Here is a 22,822-nt window from a genome sequence, read left to right as displayed (position 1 = left end):
CAAATGCACATGGAACATTCTCCAAGATAGATTACATATCAGGTGACAAAATAAGTCTCAATGAATTTAAGAAAAGTGAAATAATACCAAGCATCTTTTCTGACCACAATGGTATGAAACTAGAAACCAACTACAGGAAGAAAATTGGAAAAAGCCACAAATATGTGGAGTTTAACAAACACTACTGAACAGTGATTGGGTCAATGAGGAAATCGAAGCAGAAATAAAAAAATACCTGGAGACAAATGAAAATGAAAATACGACAAGCAAAAATTTATGAGATATAGCGAAAACGGTTCTAAGAGGGAAGTGTATAGCAATACAGGCCCACCTCAACAAACAAGAAAAATCTCAAATAAACAATCTAACCAGGCACCTAAATGAGCCAGAAAAAGAACAAAGAAGAAACAAAACCCAAAATCAGTAGAAGAAATGAAATAATAAAAATCAGAGCAGAAATAAATGAAATAGAGACTAAAAAAAAATTAGAAAAAAATCAATGAAATGAAGAGCTGGCTCTTTGAAAAGATGAACAAAATTGACAAACCTTTATCTAGATTCACCAGGACAAAAAGAGAGAAGGCTCAAATAAATGAAATCAGAATTGAAAGAGGAGAAATTACAACAGACACATCAGAAATACAAAAGATTATAAGAGAATACTATGAAAAGCTATACACCAACAAATTGGATAATATTGAAGAAACAGATAAATTCTTAGAATCATACAACCTTCCAAAAATGAATCAGGAAGAAATAGAGAACTTGTGTAGACTAACCACCAGTAAGTAGATTGAATCAGTAATCAAAAACCTTCCAAAAAGGAAAAATCCAGGACCAGACAGCTCCCCTGGTGAAATCTACCAAATATTCAAAGAAGAATTAGGACCTATCCTTCTCTAACTCTTCGAAAATATTGAAGAGGAGGGGAAGCTTCCTCACTCATTCCACAAAGCCAACACTACCCTGATACCAAAACCAGACAAGGAAAACACAAAAAAAGAAGATTACAGGCCAATATCACTGATGAACATCGATGCAAAAATCCTCAACAAAGTACTAGCAAATCAAACACAACAATACATTGATCATACACCATGATCAAGTGGGATTTATTCCAGGGATGCAGGGATGGTTCAACATCCACAAATCAATCAACATGATACACCACATTAACAAAATGAAGAATAAAAATCACATGATCATCTCAACAGATGCAGAGAAAGCATTCAACAACATACAGCATCCGTTTGTGATAAAAACTGTGAATAAAATGAGTATGGAATTAAAGTACCTCAAAATAATAAAGGACATATATGACAAACCCACAGGTAATATCACACTCAATGGAGAAAAACTGAAAGCTATTCCTCTAAGAACAGGAACCAGACAAGGATTCTCACTTTTGTCACTCTTATTTAACATAGTATTGGAAGTCCTAGCCAGTGCAATCAGGCAAGAAAAAGAAATAAAAGGGATCCACATTGGAAAGGATGAAGTGAAACTGTCACTATTTGCAGATGACATGATTTTATATATAAAAAACCCTAAAGAATTCACCAAAAAACTTTTAGAAATAATAAATGCATATGGTAAAGTTGCAGGATACAAAGTCAACATACAAAATTCAGTTGCATTTCAATACACTAACAACAAAGTAGCAGAAAGAGAAATTAAGAAGGCAATCCCATTAACAATTGCAACAATAATAAAAGAATAACATACCTCATAATCAATTTAACCAAAGAGGTGAAAAACCAGTACACTGAAAACTATAAAACATTATTGAAATAAATTGAAGAAGACATGGGAAGGAGGTGGAGCAAAATGGCCGGGTGAGCTGACCCCGAACTCTCCCCCACTCCAAACTATGACAAAGGACTGGAAAAAACCTGAATTTCAGCTAATAAATCTAATGCCAGGATGTTAGAGACCTACGGTACCAGAAAGACGGAGGACGGAGACCTTGCTGCTGGCCTTGGAGAAGCTGGCTCCGGGTAGGGGAGAACTTCGCTCCCTCCCCTAGAGACCAGGATCACTGCGCAGGAGAGGGAAGGAGTGGGAGAGGGGCTGCGAGACCAGGGGATAGTGCAGGACTACCGCCACCGGTGCAGTGGAAACCCGCTGACGGGGGAAAGCTTCCATGCGCGGGGACCCCATAAACCCAGGGCCCCGGGAGTCCAGAGAACAGAGCTGATCCGAATCCAGATCGGTGCGCGAGAGAAACCGCCCCTCCCCACCCTGGCAAACCGCACTGAGCGCCGCCATCTTGCCTGAAGGCGGAGAGCTCAGAAAGCAAGGCTCTCGACCCCCATCTAGTGGCGACAGGCTGTAACTGCAACCAAGTTCTAGCATCATAAGAAAAAACCGCTCCTCTACCATCCAGCAATTTATAAAAGCTCCAGACCAGAAGGAAAACAATAAAAACACAGAATTAAGTCCTGAGGACTTGGAAATAGGTAAACTAAGTGAAAATGAGTTCAGAGCAGCTATAATAAAAAAAACTCAATGAGGTAGAGAGAAAGATAGAGAAACAAGCCAGCAAGTTCTGGAGTTACTTCACAAAAGAGATTGAAATCATAAAGAAGAATCAAACAGAGCTACTAGAGATGAAAAACACAATGGACCAGATAAAACAGAATACGGATTCCCTGAATGCCCGTGTAGACACCATAGAGGAGAAAATTAGCATAATCGAAGATAGACAGGCTGAATGGCTCAAGACAGAGGAAGAAAGAGAGCTAAGAATTAAAAAAAAATGAGGAAAACCTCCGAGAGATGGCAGATTCAACGAGGAGAAAGACTTTAAAGATCGTAGGAATTCCAGAGAACGTGGAAAAGGAAAATGGAGCAGAAAGTGTGCTTAACGAAATTATAGAAGAGAACTTCCCAAACCTAGGGATTGAGGGAGAAATGTGTGTGGAGGAAGCTTTCACATCTTCTAGATTTGTCAATGCAAAAAGACCTACTACAAGGCATATAGTTGTACAAATGGCAAAAATGAAAGACAAAGAAAGAATTCTCAGGGCCGCAAGACAGAAGAAAATAACCTACAAAGGAACTCCTATCAGACTTTCAGTGGATTTCTCTACAGAAACCTTACAAGCTAGAAGAGAATGGAGTGACATATTCAAAACTTTAAAAGATAAAAATCTTCAGCCAAGAATACTCTATCCAGCAAGAATATCCTTCAGATATGAGGGAGAAATTAAATCTTTTCCAGACAAACAAAAGTTAAGGGAATTTGTTACCAAAAGTCCTCCACTACAAGAAATCCTCAAGAAGGATCTCATACCTGGAAAAAGAAAAAAGGGAGAGGAGGGGTCACAAACCACAGAGTAGGGAGACAGATAGATAGAACCAGAATAGGATAGTAAATATTCAACTATAGCATTAGGATAAAGGGAAGGGAACTACCAAAGCAAAGATGATCTTATCACTCTAACTACAAACTCATAACACGAGTTGGAATAAGAAATGAAAATAACAATTTAGGAGGGGAAGAGCAAAGGGACTAAATCAGTCTAGGTCAAGTAAGTAAGAGACCACCAAAGAACAGACTCTATTATACATGAGATTCTAAATACAAACTTCAAGGTAGCCACTAAACTAAAAAACAGAACAGAGCCACAGAACATAAATAAGCAAAAATCTAAGAAACCTAGCATAAGAAATTGCAGTATTAAATGGATAGGCTAAGGCACACAGAAAAACAAACTCAGGAAATCCAGATAATGAGTGACAGATTGACAGCATTAAATCCACATGCATCAATAATCACTCTCAATGTGAACGGATTGAACTCTCCAATAAAAAGACACAGAGTGGCAAAATGGATTAAAGAACAAGATCCAACAATTTGTTGCCTCCAGGAAATACACCTCAGCCCCAAGGACAAACACAGGCTCAGAGTGAAGGGGTGGAGGACAATACTTCAAGCTAATAGCAAGCAGAAAAAAGCAGGTGTTGCAATTCTTATATCAGACAAAGCGGATTTCAAAATAAGACAAGTAAAGAGAGACACAGAGGGGCAATATATAATGATCAAAGGGACACTTCATCAAGAATAAATAACGCTTATAAATATCTATGCACCCAACATAGGAGCACCAAGGTTCATAAAGCAACTATTAACAGACCTAAAGGAAGATGTTAAAAACAACACAATAATAGTAGGGGACCTCAACACCCCACTCACATCAATGGACAGATCATCCAGACAGAAAATCAACAAGGAAATAGTGGAGCTAAACGAAAAACTAAAACAATTGGACTTAATAGACATATATAGATCACTTCACCCTAAAACAGCAGAATACACATTCTTCTCAAGTGCACATGGAACATTCTCAAGGATAGACCATATATTGGGAAACAAGGCAAGCCTCTACAAATTTAAAAAAATTGAAATAATAACAAGCATCTTCTCTGATCATAATGCTATAAGGCTAGAAATTAATTACAAGAAAAAAGCTGAGAAAGGCACAAAGATGTGGAGACTAAACAATACACTACTGAACAAGCAATGGATCATTGAAGAAATTAAAGAAGAAATAAAAAAATACCTGGAAACAAATGAAAATGATAGCATGCCATACCAACTCATATGGGATACAGCAAAAGCTGTATTAAGAGGAAAATTCATCGCAATACAGGCACATCTTAACAAATAAGAAAAATCCCAAATAAGCAATTTTAAACTACACCTAACTGAACTAGAGAAAGAAGAACAAACAACGCCCAAAGTCAGCAGAAGGAGAGAAATAATAAAAATCAGAGCAGAAATAAATACTATTGAAACAAAAAAGGTGGTAGAAAGGATCAATGAATCAAAGAGCTGGTTCTTTGAGAAGATAAATAAAATTGACAAACCACTAGCCAGACTTACAAAGAAAAAAAGGGAGAAAGCTCAAATAAACAAAAGCAGAAATGAACGAGGAGAAATAACAACAGACTCTGCAGAAATACAATGGATTATAAGAGAATACTACGAAAAACTATATGCCAATGAAATGGATAACTTAGAGGAAACAGATAAATTTTTGGACTCCTACAATCTCCCAAAGCTCACTCAAGAAGAAACAGACAATTTGAACAGACCGATCACAAGGAAAGAGATTGAAACAGCAATCAAAAAAATCCCAAAGAATAAAACCCCAGGACCAGATGGCTTTCCTGGGGAATTCTGCCAAACTTTCAGAGAGGATTTAATACCTGTCCTTTTCAAGCTATTCCAAAAAATTAGGGAAGATGGAACACTTCCTAACACATTCTATGAGGCCAACATCACGCTGATACCAAAGCCTGACAAGGACACCACGAAAATAGAACTACAGGCCAATATCACTGATGAACACAGATGCAAAAATTCTAAACAAAATTTTGGCCACCAGAATTCAGCAATTCATCAAAAGGATCATCCATCATGATCAGGTGGGATTCATACCAGGGACACAGGGATGGTTCAACATCTGCAGATCAATCGGCGTGATACACCACATCAACAAATTGAGGAATAAAAACCACATGATCATCTCAGATCATTGCAGAGAAAGCATTTGACAAGATCCAACAGCCATTTATGATAAAAACTCTTAACAAAATGGGGATAGAAGGAAATTACCTCAACATAATAAAGGCCATATATGATAAACCCACAGTCAACACCATATTCAATGGGCAACAACTGAACGCCATCCCCCTGAGAACAGGAATGAGACAAGGGTGCCCTCTGTCACCACTCTTATTCAACATAGTACTGGAGGGTTTGGCCAGAGCAATTAGGCAAAAGAAAGAAATAAAAGGAATCCAAAAAGGGAGTGAAGAAGTGAAACTCTCACTGTTTGCAGACAACATGATCTTATGCATAGAAAACCCAAAAGAATCCATTGAAAAACTATTTGAAATAGTCAACAACTACAGCAAAGTTGCAGGGTATAAAGTCAACTTACATAAATAAGTAGCATTTCTATACTCTAATAACGAACTAACAGAAAAGAACTCAAGAACACAATACCATTCACAATTGCAACAAAAAGAATAAAATACCTTGGGGTGAATTTAACTAAGGAAGTGAAAGACCCATATAATGAAAACTACAAGACTTTCCTGAAAGAAATTGATGACGACATAAAGAGATGGAAAGATATTCCATGCACATGGGTTGGAAGAATAAACATAGTTAAAATGTCCATACTACCTAAAGCAATCTACAGATTCAACGCCATCCCAATCAGAATCCCAGTGACATTCTTTACAGAAATTGACCAAAGAATCCTAAAATTCATATGGGGCAAAAGAAGACCTCGAATTGCTAAGGTAACCCTGAGAAAAAAGAATAAAGCTGGAGGCATCACAATCCCTGACTTCAAAACATGCTACAAAGCTACAGTAATCAAAACAGCATGGTACTGGTACAAAAACAGGTGCACATCAATGGAGCAGAATTGAAAGCCCAGAAATAAAACCACACATCTATGGACAGCTCATCTTCGACAAAGGAGCTGAGGGCATACAATGGAGAAAAGAAAGTCTCTTAAACAAATGGTGCTGGGAAAACTGGACAGCCACACAAAACAATGAAAATTGACCATTCTTTTTCACCATTCACAAAAATAAACTCAAAATGGATCAAAGACCTAAAGGTAAGACCTGAAACCATGAGACTTCTAGAAGAAAATATAGGCAGTACACTTTTTGACATCAGTATTAAAAGGATCTTTTCGGACACCATGTCTTCTCAGCCGAGGGAAACAATAGAAAGAATAAACAATTGGGACTTCATCAGACTAAAGAGCTTCTTCAAGGCAAGGGAAAACAGGATTGAAACAAAAAAACCCAACCCACTAATTGGGAAAAAATATTTGCAAGTCGTATATCTGACAAAAGGTTAATCTCCATAAATATATAAAGAACTCACACAACTCAACAACAAAAAGTCAAACAACCCGATCAAAATATGGGCAGGGGACATGAACAGACATTTCTCCAAAGAAGATATACAGATGACCAATAGGCACATGAAAAGTTGTTCATCATCACTTGATCATCAGGGAAATGCAAATCAAAACTACACTAAGATATCGCCTTACACCCATTAGAATGGCAAAAATAACCAAAACAAAAAGTAACAAATGTTGGAGAGGTTGTGGAGAAAAAGGAACCCTCATACACTGCTGGTGGGAATGCAAACTGGTAAAGCCACTATGGAAAACAGTATGGTGATTTCTCAAAAAATTAAAAATAGAAATAGCATATGACCCAGCCATCCCACTTCTGGGTATCTACCCAAAGAACTTGAAATCAGAAATTCCAAAAGTCCCATGCACCTGTATGTTCACTGCAGCATTATTTACAATAGCCAAGATGTGGAAGCAACCTAAGTGCCCATCAACTGACGATTGGATAAAGAAGATATGGTATATATACACAATGGAATACTACTCAGCCATAAAAAAGATACAATCACTCCATTCACAACAACATGGATGGACCTTGAAGGTATTATGTTAAGTGAAATAAGCCAGATAGAGAAAGACAATCTCTGTATGACTCCACTCGTATGTGGAAGTTAAACATGTAGACAAAGAGAACAGATTAGTGGCTACCAGGGGAAGGGGGGGTGGGGGTGGGCACAAAGGGTGAAGTGGTGCACCTACAACACGACTGACAAACAATAATGTACAACTGAAATTTCACAAGATTGTAAACTATCATAATCTCAATAAAAAGTTAAAAAACCTTTATTTTTTAAAAATTATTACTATTATTATTATGATTTTTGAGGAAGATTAGCCCTGAGCTAACATCTGCTGCCAATCCTCCTCTTTTTGCTGAGGAAGACTGGCCCTGAGCTAACATCTGTGCCCATCTTCCTCTACTTTATATGTGGGACACTTACCACAGCAAGGCTTGCCGAGCAGTGCCTTGTCCACACCCAGGATCTGAACTGGCAAACCCTGGGCCGTTGAAGCGGAATGTGCACACTTAACCGCTACACCACCAGCCAGTCCCAAAAACTTTATTCTTGATCATTGTATTCTCTACCCTTTCCAATTGCTCTGCTGGAGTTACTCTACTTTGTAGATTAATCATTCTGCTGCCTGTCTTGCTAAATTTATTTTCTCATTTGTCTATCTGTGAGTGTATGTTTGAGAGAGGGGGAAAGTTCCTTATTTGCTTCTGTCTCTCTCTTTCATTGTTTAACAACTTTAGACTATAGAGAATGCTAGGCACTATGCTACTTCTTGAGAATATTTTATTTACATACACAGCCTTGATTTCCCAGGAAATATGAATTCTTTTCATATGAAAATATATCTTTGGAAGACAGAGCCAAATAGAATGTGATTTCATTAGAGCACAATTAATGCCAAAATAAAAGTGGACACATCGCATACTGAATTCAGACAGTCAGGAAAGTCTTTCCAGAGGAAAAGACTTCTGAACTGAGGCCTGAAGGATGAGAATGATGTTGAAGAAGGACGAGGAAGCTGTGAGAGACCATCCCCTGTAGAGAGAAGCAAGTGCCTAAAAGTGAGAGAATTCCTGACGTGTCCAGTACTTCACTGTTGCTGGACTTGAGAATTGGCAAGAGACATTCAGATGATGAGGATGAGGGAAGCCAGGGTTCATGTCACGAAGGTATTAAGACATTTCAGTGAAGGAATATGGAGGCACTGTGTGGTTTTAGGCTACATGTATGTCCAGATGTAGTCTGTGGAAGGGTCACTCACGGTGCAGTGTGGCAAAAGGATTGGAGTAGACTAGGCTGGCTGTAGGGAGGCTGGCTTTTTATCTGGGTGTATTAATGGGGGTAAGAGTTGATGGATGGAAGAGTTCAGTCATAAAGTGGCAGTAAGGCAGTGGTGCAGCCAATAAAGTTAAGCTTAAAGTTAAGCTATATATTGATTATGATGAACATAAATTTCTGTGCTGGGAGGATGAGAGAGTGTATCCAAAAAGGGTAGCATGATGTGGTTCAGGCAACAGGGTGGTTGGTGGTGAGGGTACGTATACTAGGCAGGGTTAGGAACAGATTTGGGTGCTGTTTTGGGGATTGATTGAAATACTTGGGACAGTGCACTACATTTTGGGAGACACTGTGCCTGGTCTGATCACAGAGTATTGGGGTAGAGGGTGGTGTATGACACTGACAGGGAACTCACTGGTGCGTTGAGTTTTAGCATTTGTGATTCTGAGATGCATATGAGGCATTGACTTGGGAATTAGGAGTTGTGAATTCAAAGTGCAGATTTATAGTTTAGAAACAGACGTGGGAATCAATGTAGATCTGGTTGATGAAGGTGGTGATTGAAAGCATGTTGACCAGAGCTGGTGTGTATCTTAGGTGTTGGGCAGAGGCCAGATAGAGTCAAAGCTCTTTCAGATCAAGGCAACAGTCATTTTCCTTGCTGAAGCCAAGGTTATGCCTCAGCCTCCACCTAGCTCGGCTGCTCAGCAAGAGAAGCATGATTGCAGGTCTGCAGCTCCTGTCTTCAAGAAGTCGTAACGATGCCTAGTTTCAACATGTAGGGGAGCTCTCCAGGTTCCTTTCTTCAGTTTAATTTCCCCAGGAATAATTGGGGAAAGAAATCTCTCTATATTTCAATTTCATCAAAGGACCAATATGTTAACATTTCAACCATCAATACTTTTTGAAAACTTAGGCTTCTCCTTATACAACCCATACACTAAAGCCTATCCCTCACGGACATCTCAGAGTCACGAATGCTCAACCTCAGCGCGACAGGGAGTCCAAACAATTAAACGTTGATTGCAAACTTAATTAATCTTTTAATAATTATGATATATAACACATCCATCCAAATGCTTTGAACACATGAAAAATCAGACACACACTACTGTATAATAATTACAAGACTGAGTCGTTATTCTTGTATGAAAAACAGTTACAAAGAACTAATCCCATTGACCAAAATGTGTTTCTTCATTATCTCTATTTTGATTCTGGCCCTTTCTTTCTTCTAATTCCAATCTAATTCTGCTTTTGCTCTTTATTTCCTCCCTGTATTAGAATTTTTCTTCCCTGACCTAGCGAGTTAGATTACTTTCTCAGACCCTCTAAGGCAACAGTTTGAGGTTGACAGTCGGTGCTTCAGGATCATAAACAAGCGATCGAGATGTTTTTCCAATGAATTTTCAATGTTTTCAAAACAGATATTTTGATATTTTAATTTGAATGTCCCCCCTTTATGCTGTTGCCTGACAGGAGTAAGCCTCTTCCCCAAGCCTTTGCTTCCAGCGCCTTTCTGTTTGTGAGCTCTGTCCAAAGACAGCTGTCTAAAGCTCTTTTGGAACTTTTTGGTTTCCCTGCTTCCCGTCCTTCAGTCTCTGTAAAGATTCTTTATAGAGATCCATCATGGACTGCAACAACTGCCAGCACTGGTGGTTCAGTGGTAGAATTCTCACCTCAATGCACGTGATCCAGGTTTGATTCTGGCCAACGCATTATGCCCAATCTCATTTTACTCAGCGCCCCGCCCCATGCCTTCTCCTTGCTTGCCTCTAGCACGATCGAGTCTGGTGATTGCGTGGTTCTGGTCAGCAGGAGTAGGAAAATGAGAAGCAAAATACGAAATGAGAACTAAAATCCATAGGGCAATTCTGAGCAGAGCATGGCAAGGAATATGTCTAAACTGAGACTTTGCAGAGTCCTGGGGCGGTTGACGCTCTCGCGAATATGGAGCAGCATTTGGCATGCAGCATAGTAACCACCTCACTCCCGAGTTCGTATCTTTCAACCCCCAAGTGTTTCCGGTAGGTCTGGGATTTGGAACATTTGGACCTAAGACCATTGTGACTTTCAGCCTTTCTCCTGCAGGTCACAGGAACCCAAAGAGCCATCAGGTCACTGATTCGCGGGCTGGACCATGGGCTGACCGCTGGACCACGTCTCACTATGGAGCGAGGATCAAGAGATAAAGGTCCCGGAAGGCGGAGTCGCGGGGCCCGGCAGTCACCCCAGTGGCGGGGGAGGCGTGTGGGGAGGAACCCGCGTGGACAGGAGAGGAGCTGTGGAGAGGGGGCCTCGCACAGAGGTGGTGAGAGTGTCCTGGCGTCTGTACAGCAGACACCGTGAACCGAGTTTATTAACATCGTCAGTCACCGCGCCTCCGCGTGTCCCCACCGTGGGCCCATCGGTGTTCCGGGAAGGATTCCGTCTACCTGGCAATGTGCGTCAACAGGTGTGAGCCTGAATATTACACTTTTAAAAAGCGAAAACGAACTATAGAATCTGGGAACTGTCTATCTGGTTTTGTATTATATCGCTTTGAGGCTCATTCGAAAGCGTTGTGATTTGAGGTTATGGGGGGTGGGTGGTGGTGACTGCGTTCGAGAGACTACAAGTGATTAGTTTTCATCCAAAAATCTTTGGAGGATTCCCCTACCTAACTGCAGTTTCAAGTTGAAGATTAGTGACATTTTGGGAGTTTTTATTCTCTTTTCATTTAAAAATAAACGATTTATTCAATTTCAAGAGTTTCCTTCTGAGATTGTCTTTCTACATTCTGAGTATAAAACGATGGTGATACTATGTTGGAACCATCGAAGTTGTTTTATTTATCTTTTTATTTTAAATTCTCTTGGAAATTTGGAATTTGAATGAAAAAGTTCTGAATTGTGATGTACAGTTTCTTGTTTTTGAATATTTCTCTGTAAACAGGAATCAGAATTTAGGCGGTGGGGGTCAGGAGGAGTAGGAGTTCTGATCTATGTAAAGGAAAATGGATTACTTACAGGACAAAGTTTTAAAGACTGTAACACACCCCAGTTTCCCCTTTACTGTTTGCTGAAAAAAAATCAGTCTCTGACTCCCTTCCTTACCTACTCCTGGCCTGTGAGAACCTTCCTCCATATTCAGGTCATCTTCTTCTCCTTCTTCCACTCCTCCTCCTCCTCTTCTGCCTCTCCCTTTCCCTCTTTCTCCTTCTCCTTTTCCTCCTCCTCCTTTTTCTCCTTCTTCAGTTAAGAAGCTGGAGGAAAGTGGGCTGGGTTGAGAAGACCCACAAGGCAAGGACTGAAGGAGAATTTGGCTGGAGAGCTTGGAGGAGAGGAAGGAAAGAGGAGCTGTGTGTTATGAAATCAGCAATGGAACAGCAAAGGAGAGATTTGAATCGTTATGGTTTGGCCTATAGCCTTTTCAGAGTATTTAAATAATACAAATAAAGGAATTTAGCTTTTATTTTCAATTACAGGCTGGTTCCTGGAGAGTATTCTTTGAGCTCACATCATTCTAAAGCTCAGCTCCATGGGTCTTGGTCTCAACCCTCCATTGGGTTGTCCTTGGCTGTTAAACAGTAATGTCCACATGTTTATCTTGAAACTAAATCTTGGGATCTCAACAACATTCTCTCTGCCACAAGACTCATTGCGGGGGGTGAGAGAGTTTGAAAAATATGTGATGAACGTGCAGTCAAATGCACAGCACCTATATGTACAATATAACATGATTATGACACACATACCTGTGTAGCCTACGTACAGAAGAAGATAGCGTTAGTCCTTTAATCAATTCCTCCCATGTGTTCCCAGGTCGTAACCTTCTACCTCATCCCACACTCTCACTTAATTCTTTTTTGCCGGTCTGTAATGTTCTCTCATTGGGGTTTCCTTTTTTTTTTTTTTTTTAAAGATTGGCACCTGAGCTAACATCTGCTGCCAATCTTCTTTTTCTTTACTTCTTTTCTTCTTCTTCTCCCCAAAGTCCCCCAGTACATAGTTGTATATTCTAGTAGTGAGTGCCTCTGGTTGTGCTATGTGGGACGCCACCTCAACATGGCCTGATGAGCGATGCCATGTCCACGCCCAGGATCCCAACCAGCAAATCCCTGGGCGGCCCAAACCAAGCACATGAACTTAACCACTCGGCCCCGGGACAGCCCTGGGGTTTCATTTTTAACATCCCTTATTGGTAATGAATTTGAATACCATTACTTGTTTGTTAGCCACTTGGTTTTCTCATGTAAGATTTTTTTTCCCCAAGACCTTGGCGATTTTTCTATAGGCCTATCTTTTTCTTCTTGTTTCGTAAGAATTCATTAAATGTCTTTGGTACCAGCTGATTACGCCAACTGCAAATACATTCACCCAAATTGTGACTTGCCTTTTTACTCTTTATTCTGTGTTTTGATGAACAGAAATTCTTGACGTAGTCAAATTGATCAGTCTCTTCATCAAGAATTAACCTGTTGGTCTTATTTTTAAAATTCCTGCTTATCCTTGAGACCATGGAAATATCCTGCTGTATGATACTGACTAAAATCACTTTAGGTTTCATCTCACATTTAGGTGCGTAATCCACACTGAAATGATTTTGGTTATGGTGAAGGGGTAGGGGTCGTATTTTATTCTCCCCAGTATATGTGATTGAATTATATGCTACAATTGTTGAATGTTTATAACGTTTTTAATAACTTTTGTTTTTTGATTCTTCAATTTAGTTCACTTTGTCTGATTTAAACATTTTTGTATATACCAAATGAATTCAATTCTCTTAAATAATTCTAGTAATTTACCTTTCACATATGTAACTAATTATAGTATTCATTTTTCATTTTCACTTCTTAAACTGTTTCTTTGTTTTTCTTGCCTTCGCTCACTGGCTAAGCTCTCCATCACAGTGTTGCAGAGAAGTGGTCACAGGAGGCCCATCTGCCTGATTCCTGATGGTTTCTGATTGGTAAGGTTGGAGGGGGAAGTCAGTGTTTTATCACCAACTATAATATTTGCTGAAGGTTTTTTGTTTGTTTTTGTTTTGCAAGCTACCCCTTAGCAGATTAGGGCTGTTCTATTCCTATTATGTTAAGAGGTGTTTTAAAATCATAAATTTATGGTGAACTTTTTCAAACACCTTTTCTGTTTTAGTGATTATGATTTTCCTCCTTTAAGGTGTTAATGTGTTAAGGTGTTAGTTTAGCTCATTAAGGATCAGCCCTAATTTTCATAATTTACATTTAAAGCTGTGTATTGTCCTCTAAAGGATTTAGAGGTTTAGTTTGCCGAGGTAAATAATCAAAACCAATCTATAGATGAGAAAGAGAGTGATAATTACTGAGCTGAGGAGTAATCTGGCGGCGGTGTCTTCCACAGGGAAGAAAGCACTCTGGAGAAGCAGGATTTACAACATGGCTATATACCATTTCAGAACAAAGAACATACATCAAGCATGACAGGAATACAAATTTTCCCCCCAAAGTCACAAGGAGATGTTTTGTCGAAGTTTCACACATATAGAGCAGGTCAGCTTGTCCTTAGTTCTCTGAGGAAAAAGCTTATCTTTAAAGAAGTACTGGTATTGGTGTCAGAGAGAGGGAGACATTACACCCCTGTCTTTAAAGAGCGCATTCTTTGCTTTGGGAAAATGTTTGAAGCAGATGGACAGTGCATGTCTGCTGGACCATAACCCAGGCTGCTCTGGGAGAAACAAGTTTCAGGCTGAATCAGATTTAAACCAGAATGGCTTCCCCATATACCTCAATATGTGAAAACTTCTTATTATTCTTATTTTTTTCATCAAGCTGCATCTTGTGCAGTATGTGTAGTATTTTCAGTTTTGTTTGATTCAGAATATTTTCTAATTTCCATTTTCATGTCTGCTTTGAAACAAAGATTGATAGAAGTATTTCTAAAATTCCAGATACATGAGATTTCATTCTTATGTTTTATAACTAAATTCTAGATGCTAATTGATTCTCTTAAAATGATGTTTGTGGGCACTCTACAGCCCTAGGATGGATATATTTTCCTCTGACAGGCTCTTGGGGTTCGTTATCATTTGGGGAACACCACACCACATTGATGTCTTACGGTTTCCCACACTACCCAGGATATGTGTACTCAAGGCTAAATCTGTTAGAGGTCAAGTCTGTGGCCACAATTTCTCCTGGACTTTTTAAACTTTCCTTTTCCTTATACTGTTTGTATTGCCAAGTTTCCTTCCCCAAAGAGCCCTGGAATTTGAAAGGGCAGGACTAGACAAGACCATCCTTACCCCTGAGGGCTTAGGACTTTCGGATCCCACCTTAACATAGTGAGGACCTCCTATAAGACTTCTCAAGTTAGCCTGGGACTAAAACTCAACCTCTGTGTTCCTTGCATTCAAGGCTCCTGAACAGATGATGAAATAAGTTATGTTCACAACCCACCTCAGAGTGTAAACAGCTTTGATGACACTGTTTTTATTTTTTGCACTGGCACATGCAAATGTTAGTGGCAAGCTTGCTATCTATCTTTAGTCTATATTTTTTAAAGCCACCAATCAAACTTAGATAAAACAACCTCTTCATTTATATTGAAATAGATTGTATTCTTTTACTTTGAAAACTATACCTTTATAATCACTTGGATGGCAAGGATGAGTTTAGAATTCTTGGACTTCCTGGGGTGACACACCAGAGAAATGAAGTATGGTGAGACCCTCTGTTGGAGCTTGCCCACTAGCCTGCTGGAACCAGGTTGTGTTCTGCACCTCGAACATATCCATGCTTCATCCACTAGATCTCTCTGAAAAGCAGCCTCTTGATGCCACTCTGCCCACAAGACCAAGGTCTGAGTACAAGAAAAGGGTACCTTATTTAATCAGTTTGACAATGCAAGGAAGAAAGATCCACAAACCTTACACTTGGGCTAAAAGACACTGGGCAAGGGATTCTGAGATTCTTTGTACAATGGATAGGCCTATGGGGGAGGGAGGATGTGGGCTTCATGTGGGATTCTCCTCTTGGCTCCACATAATCCTTGCCTAATGGAAGAGGGCATTGCCAGAAGAGGGCCAGAGTGGGGCACAATGCAGATCTCTTCTTCCCTGGCTCCACGCACAATATTGGGTAGACCAGCATGTGAACAATGGAAGCACTAACATTTCGCAAGCAACGTTGTTGTTGCTGACCATTTTATTAGGAAGTTGTGACCTAAGAACAGAAGAAAACAGACAAACAAAATAGAATAGAGAGAAAAAAATCTCAGTTTCAGCTAATCTGGGATATCATGCCAATTGTCCAGAGTCCTTGAATCGAGATGATAACAAGTTAAGGAAATTTCCCATCGAGGGTTAGACTGTTGGGAAAACTTTGTTAAAGATATTTAGCATTGATAGGTTGGCTACAGGGTGGATAAAAGAACAGTCTCTATCCTACAGAATTGCCAAGGATATATGTGTAATATATCTCTAGTACAGAATATTCTCTGCAGTACTTTTTCTAATAATAAAATAACCCAATCAATTTATTACTCAAAGATTACATAATGTTTAAGTGTATATCAATATATTCGGACAAGAAAATGCAATCCTTAAAAAAGAAAGAGTTAGGGGCTGGCCCTGTGGCCAAGCAGTTAAGTTTGCACGCTCCGCTTCGGCGGCCCAGGGTTTCGCCAGTTTGAATCCTGGGCGCAGACATGGCACCACTCATCAGGCCATGCTGAGGCAGCATCCCACGTGCCACAACTAGAACGACCCACAACTGAAAAAATACACAACTATGTACTGGGGGGCTTTGGGGAGAAAAAGGGAAAAAAATAAAAAATAAAGTTAAAAAAAGAGAAAGAGTTAGACAATCCTGATGATTCAGATGATGTTACTGATAAAAATAATGGGATCACAATTATTGAGCATTTGTGGCACTCTTACATACATTTCCTTATTTGAAGTTCAGCACAACCCAAGGAAATGTGTAATCTGCAGTGGAGAGTGAGAAGTTCTGTGGCACAAAAGGAAGATAGGCACTCAAGGAACACCAGGATAGAAGACTAGAAGAAGGACAAGAAGGAGGACCAAGGAGAAGGAAGAGGAGGAGACCCCAGCCAGGTGAGGTGTCCAAAGCAGCTGGATAATCCTGCTGGAGAGAGGGTGGTCTTGCTCTACAAGCCTCTCTGCAACCACAGACGTTGAGGGTGAGGGAAGACTCATCCTTTTTCCTTTTGCCTCAAATGAGACACTGAAGAGTCCATCTTCCTAGATCATTTCTCCTCTCTCCAAGGCCCTCCTAGGGAAGGATGGGCTGATGGAAGCATCGCTCCAAAGTGGTCCAGTGTGCAGAGACTGGGCTTCTCCTGGAGCATTTCCCAGGTGTCTCTTCTGGGCAAGAGTGGAACCCACAGGATAGTCCTTTTGGCCCTTGAGGAGCAGTGGGAGAGATGCCAACTTGGCCAACTCCATGGGCCTCATGCAACACAGGCCCCTCAGAGAGGAGTGAGCTGGGCCCCTAGATGGGCTAAGGCAAGAGAACCACCTAGGGAACCAGTTGCCTCCTGCCCCAACATGTTCTCTCTCCTCCTGTTGCTCTAGAATGTGGATCCAACTCCCTCCCCAAGCACTGGTTGGTCATTTTCATGGGCTAGGGGGCTTCATGGTCCCTGAGAACATACATACCTGAGGTGGAAGAGAAGGAGGGAGAGGGGAAGCCAGGTGAGAGTCGAGAAGCAGCTGGCTAGTGCAGGGAGAGAGAGGGCACACTGGACCCAGGAGCTTCCATGAGAAGCCAGGTGTTGCGCCTTTTGTTCAGAAAGGGGTGCCTTCTTCCATCTCGTCCCCAAAGGGACTGTGGAGATGCCTTTTTCTCCCATGGGAAGGCTTTCACACCATGCACTCCTTCTGTCCTTTCTCTTGTTGATGTCTGCCAGCCAGCCTGCAGGATCTTCCCTGACCAACATCAATAGGCCCAGAGGGCAAAGAGCCCCACTCAGTGGCATGCATGGTGTGCAGATACGTAGGGCCAGGACTTTTCACCAAGAACCAAACTTAACATCTAAAGACAAAGATCTTGTAGCTATTTGTGAGGCTTGATAGGAGTACCAAGCAAGCCTTCTCCACATGCCAAGGAGAGTTGCAAGGACACCCAAGTCTGTCGTGAGCCAGGGCAAGCAAGGGAAGAGCATGAACACAATTACCCACTAACACAAATTTTGGAGTCGAGTTTCCCTCTTGTGGGGTAAGCGCAGGGGTCAACGGAGAAGCCTCACCCAGAGTAACCCACCACTGGCAATCAACGTATCTCCCCTGCCAGGTAATTGGGAGCACATGCCCTGCAGGCATGGTGTAGCTGGCTGTCCCTCCACCATTCCCACACCCGCCTGCACCCTCGCTGTTCCTCCAAACGACTCTCTGCAGAGGAATTCAAGCGACGGTCCCCACCTCCCCTCCACACACACAGAACCCGAGGTGGGGTCCCACCAGACTGACCACCTTCAGCAGGGGCTCCAGACCGACTGACCAGCCGACAGACAGCCGCTGCATTGTGTCGTCTACATACTCTGCCTGCTGCCTCTGTCGCTCGGTCCACATCACCTCCCCAGGCTCTCGCTCTCCTCATGCCTTGCAGTGGACACAACGTTTATCCCAACAGGCTTTCGGAGTGAGTGTCAAAGGGAAAAGGGAAAACGCGTTCAGTGCCTGGTAGAGTCCACACAGTTTAAACGCAATAGCCGTTATAGAAACTGTGGTACCGTTGTTTTGATATTCTGGTGCTGATTTTTACTCCTGCGTTCTGCTTATGGCAGCAGTAAGAGTTTTCCATTTTGTGCGTACTTCACGTGCTGCCTTTGTGGGGTCAGTCAACATCGGCTTCCTACACCGCTCAATCTACAAACAGCACAGCCCTCGAAGACCCGACCCACCGCTCACCTTCCCCTCAACCCTCGCCGGCATCGCCTCCGGGCACCTCTTTCGTCCGAAGGCCTTGGAAGCGTTCTATCTGCGAAGTGGGCTGGGAGGCCCGGCCAACCGGCCCGTTTGCAGGGCCCGCACCAACAGGCCGCCTGGGCTTGGCCTCCTCTCGGTCAGAGAGAGCTGAGCCAGGTCCGAACCGCCTCGGGTGCAGCCCCACAGGGCTTTGAGGGTCTGCAGGGCTGTGTAAACCTGAGCAAGATGCTTCGCAGCCCCGTGAAGGCGCTTCTGCGGGTGGCTGATGTGGAGACCAGTAAGAGCGGCGTGCCCTGAGAAGCGGCCCGCCCTTGTTCCCCTTCCTCTGCGGGAGGTGAAGTCTCCGTGCGAGGAGCAGAGGGCACGAGCCCTCAGCAGAGGAAAGGAAGGTTCATGTGTGCGGACAGACGGCGCAAAAGGATTCCCTGACCAGGAATCGAACCCGAGCCACGGCGGTGAAAGCACCGAATGCTAACCACTAGACCGCCAGAGAACTGGTGGCTGGCACTTCCTTTCCTTGCTTGCGACCAGGGGACGTTTGCTTTGCGCTCCCGGAGGCCTTGGGCCTCTGGGAGCGGGTCACTCGTCTTAAACCAGGAATCCTTTCAGAAGGCCCTTTCCTCCCTGCTTTCACCGAAAAAGGAGACCGCAGGCGACGCACCGAGGGTCCCCCGAGGCCCGCCAAGGCCACCCGTGCCAGAGCGAGTCGCCTCGTCGCGGCGGCACCTCTGAACTGCCCTGGAGACGTGCCTCCTCAAGGCGCCCACGTGAGGAGAGAAGGACGCGGGGGCCGGGGAGTGGCCGAGGTTGGCGGGAGGAGGTGGGAGGGGAGGCGCCCAGGGTGAGAAGGGGCCGCACACCTAGACCTGAGTCCTTGGCATCTCCAACCTCCCAAAGGACTCAGGTGATGCAGGGACGGAGACAGACGGTGGAGGGGAAAGGCTTTCAAGCAAATCTCCTTTCCAGGCGGCCCCGAAGTGGATGCCGGATCTTCCCGCTACAACCCGCTGCACCTGCAGTTTTCCCGCCTTAGTCGATGCCAGCTCCATCCTTCCCTGTGCTCAGACCAAAAGACTCGGCGTTCTCTCCGTCGCCGGAGTTTTCCTCAGACCCCACATCCAATTAGTTAGGAATTCCTGTTTTCTTGTCTGTGGGGTGTGTGGGACATTGATCTACACCGGGTTTTCTCAATCTCGGTCTTGGCAATGAAACCAGCAAACAGCCATTGATGATGAAGTATCTAGGTACTGAAGTTTTTTCCTTTTTGCAGTTAGGTTATAACTTTTAGCTGTTTAACGCACCCATTGTTAACTGTGCTGCTTAGGCAACGTGCTGTCTGACTTCCACTAGGCTCCTATAGATATCTCCCTGCAGCCTGGGTCACCATGGTAATGGGCGTGTGAGCTGTTTTTCAGGAATTAGAACTCTGTCCACTTCAGGCTGGTTGAGACCACCAACTCATCAACAGGCCAGCGTAGATGTCTGATAGGTGGCCTTTTGACATCAAGAGGCTAAAAACTCCACCCTCAGATCACCCTAATGCTGCCATTTTGTGAACATGGGTCCTATGAGGAAGCATGAAGTCTGACTACGTTTGGGCACATCATCAATTACCTCACCTCTCCTAACATCCAATCACCTCTCTTCACATTTCAGCCCACCTTGCCCCCCATAAATATCCCTGAGTCCCTATTTTTGGGAAGCGAATTTGAGGCTCATGCTCTTGCTTCCTCAGGTGGCTGCCTTGTGAGTAAACTCTCTCTCTGCTGCAATCTCTTCGTCTTGGTGTTTGGCTTCCTGGGCAGCAGGCCAAAACGAACCTGGTTTGGTAACATTGATAGTTAGGATCGGATCATTTTGTGTGTGCGTGGGGGGGAGGGCTCTGCCCATGGACTGCAGCATGTTTAGTGACCTCCCTGGCCTTTGATGATTTGATGGCAGAGGAAAACCCTCCCACTCTCCTCCCCCGAGGCATGACAATCAAAAGTGTCTCCAGACAAGGCCTCGTGTCACACTAGGGGACTGGGGGCTGTGGACCAGGGACCCAAATCCCCCAGACTGAGAACCAGCCTTGGGCACAGTCCCTCCTGTTCCTGGTCTCTGAACTTGTGCAGATGACTCTCCTGATCAGGGTGTGGGGTTGATTCAACTCCCGGCCTCAGGGCCCAATTGAACGTTGGGAATTGAGACTTTCATCTCAAGATCATGGGTCTTTCTGCCATTAGGACTTTTCTTTGGCTCTGTCCTCGAAATCAGCCTCTTTTGAGCCTGTCCATGAGGGCCAGGCAGAGGATTGGGTCCACTCTGTGAGGTTCCTTTTGCTCCTTCTGGAACTTCACACCTCTTTGGGTTCAGCCTGCAGAGAAGCTTTGAGTACACTTTATTTGCCTCCCCCCCCACCCCCTATTCCTGGCCAGAATGCCCCAGGAGCAGGTATCTGTGCAGGAGGAAGAATGCAGTTTGATTATGGTGCCCGGCCTCCACCCCCGCAGGCAGCTTTCTGGGCTCCTCCTGGTCCAGCCCACCGACCAGAGTTATGGAGTTATGTCTAGCAGACAACCAGGCCCTGAGGGACACTTAGGGGAAACCGGCTGCCCGCTTCAGCTCTGTAGAGGGAGCCAGACAGGGTCCTGACAGGACAGAAAGGTGGTGGAAACTCTCTTATTGCAGGCAGAAGAGAGACCAAAGGGAAGAGAAGAAAAGTCCTATGAGGTTTGAGGATCTACAGTTAGCATGAAGTTGACGTCCTCTAGAACTGCCATCTCCCCTGTCTGGTGAAGGTGAGTAGAGTCTGGTCTCCAGTTTGCCAAAGTGTAAATGAACATAAGTGAGGCCATCTTGTTATGCTCCTCCTCTGTGACTCTTGCTGCTTGCACGTACTCTAAAATATTCACATGCTCTCCTGATTTATGGCCCCTGTTTACATATGTACTGCCCAATAGCTTGATAAATTAAAACTTTGTTCTATGAGTTTCTCTCCAGGAACAGGCTGACCACAGGCAGGAAACACACACACCTACCAGGTATCCATCACAGCTGACAGAAGAATGGAACAATGAAAGACCCTGGAGTCCCTCATGCCTGAGGGAACCCCCTCCTTACTGCCCATTTTCCCTTATATAACTACCTCAAGATCCTGTAATTTTGGAAGATGGTATTTTTGGGACATTAGTCTGCCATCTTCCTGATTATGCCACTAATTGAATTAAAACTTCTTTTCTTGATTCTTAACTTGTTGTGATTAATTGGCTCTGATCGTGGGGAGCAGAGCAAGCCCATTGCTCCATATCAAAAGTAGTCAAAGCAGAGGACGATGGCTGGGGTGCCGGTGAATAGGCCATCCCCAGCCCGCCTACTTGGTAGTACTTGAACTTCCCTACCCAAGATTTCTGTGGATGCCACTGAATACATTATATTTTCCCAATTGCTCTCATTTGAAGAAAGGATCGATCTGGTGTGAAGCATGTGCAACAACCTCCATGGAAAGGAAAGCAACTATCGCTGAGAGTGTCCCATTCCTCTCGCACCCCCTTAGTTTTGATGGCACTTCCCCAGGTGGAGTCCCCATGTTGGGCCCATTCTGTTTTTATTGCACAGTTGGTGGAGCTAGGAGAAGTCTAGAAGGTTCACGGATGAAAATTTGAAGCACAGTAGGCATTCTTATTTAAGCGTGCATTCCAAAAACACACAATAAACATATCAAGCTCACCTGTGCCTTTTCTACAAAGATAGAGAAGAATTACACAGAAACAATTGGAAAAGTCATAAAATGGCCTTAAATGTCTGCTCTTTCTGCTGAAGTTCTTCCCTGGATGCGCTCATCAGTGTCTTCTCTTTCTCCAAAATATGATATCCAGTGCCAGATGCTAAAATAGATTTTCTTGTTCCTGCCCATCCCCCACCTCTGTATCTCTGCCTCTCCGTCTTCTTCTTTCTTATGCAGAAAAAGTCAGCTCTCCCTCAGCCTCCAATCTGCAACAGGGCGCCCAAAGGTCAGTCTAGCAAGTTAGGGACGCTCCAAGGGACTCTATGACAAAAACAGTATGAAGTGGAGTTCTCTGGTTGGCCCAATCTGGCAGATGAAAATGTTGAGGCCCTGCCCAAAGTTCAGAACTAGCAGAAGTAAAACAACTGGATCACTGAAATAGTCATAACTGAAAGTTT

The sequence above is a fragment of the Equus przewalskii genome, unplaced genomic scaffold (genome assembly GCF_037783145.1).
Source record: "Equus przewalskii isolate Varuska unplaced genomic scaffold, EquPr2 ChrUn-12, whole genome shotgun sequence".
NCBI lineage: Eukaryota > Metazoa > Chordata > Mammalia > Perissodactyla > Equidae > Equus > Equus przewalskii.
Note: the sequence above shows the minus strand (reverse complement) of the source record.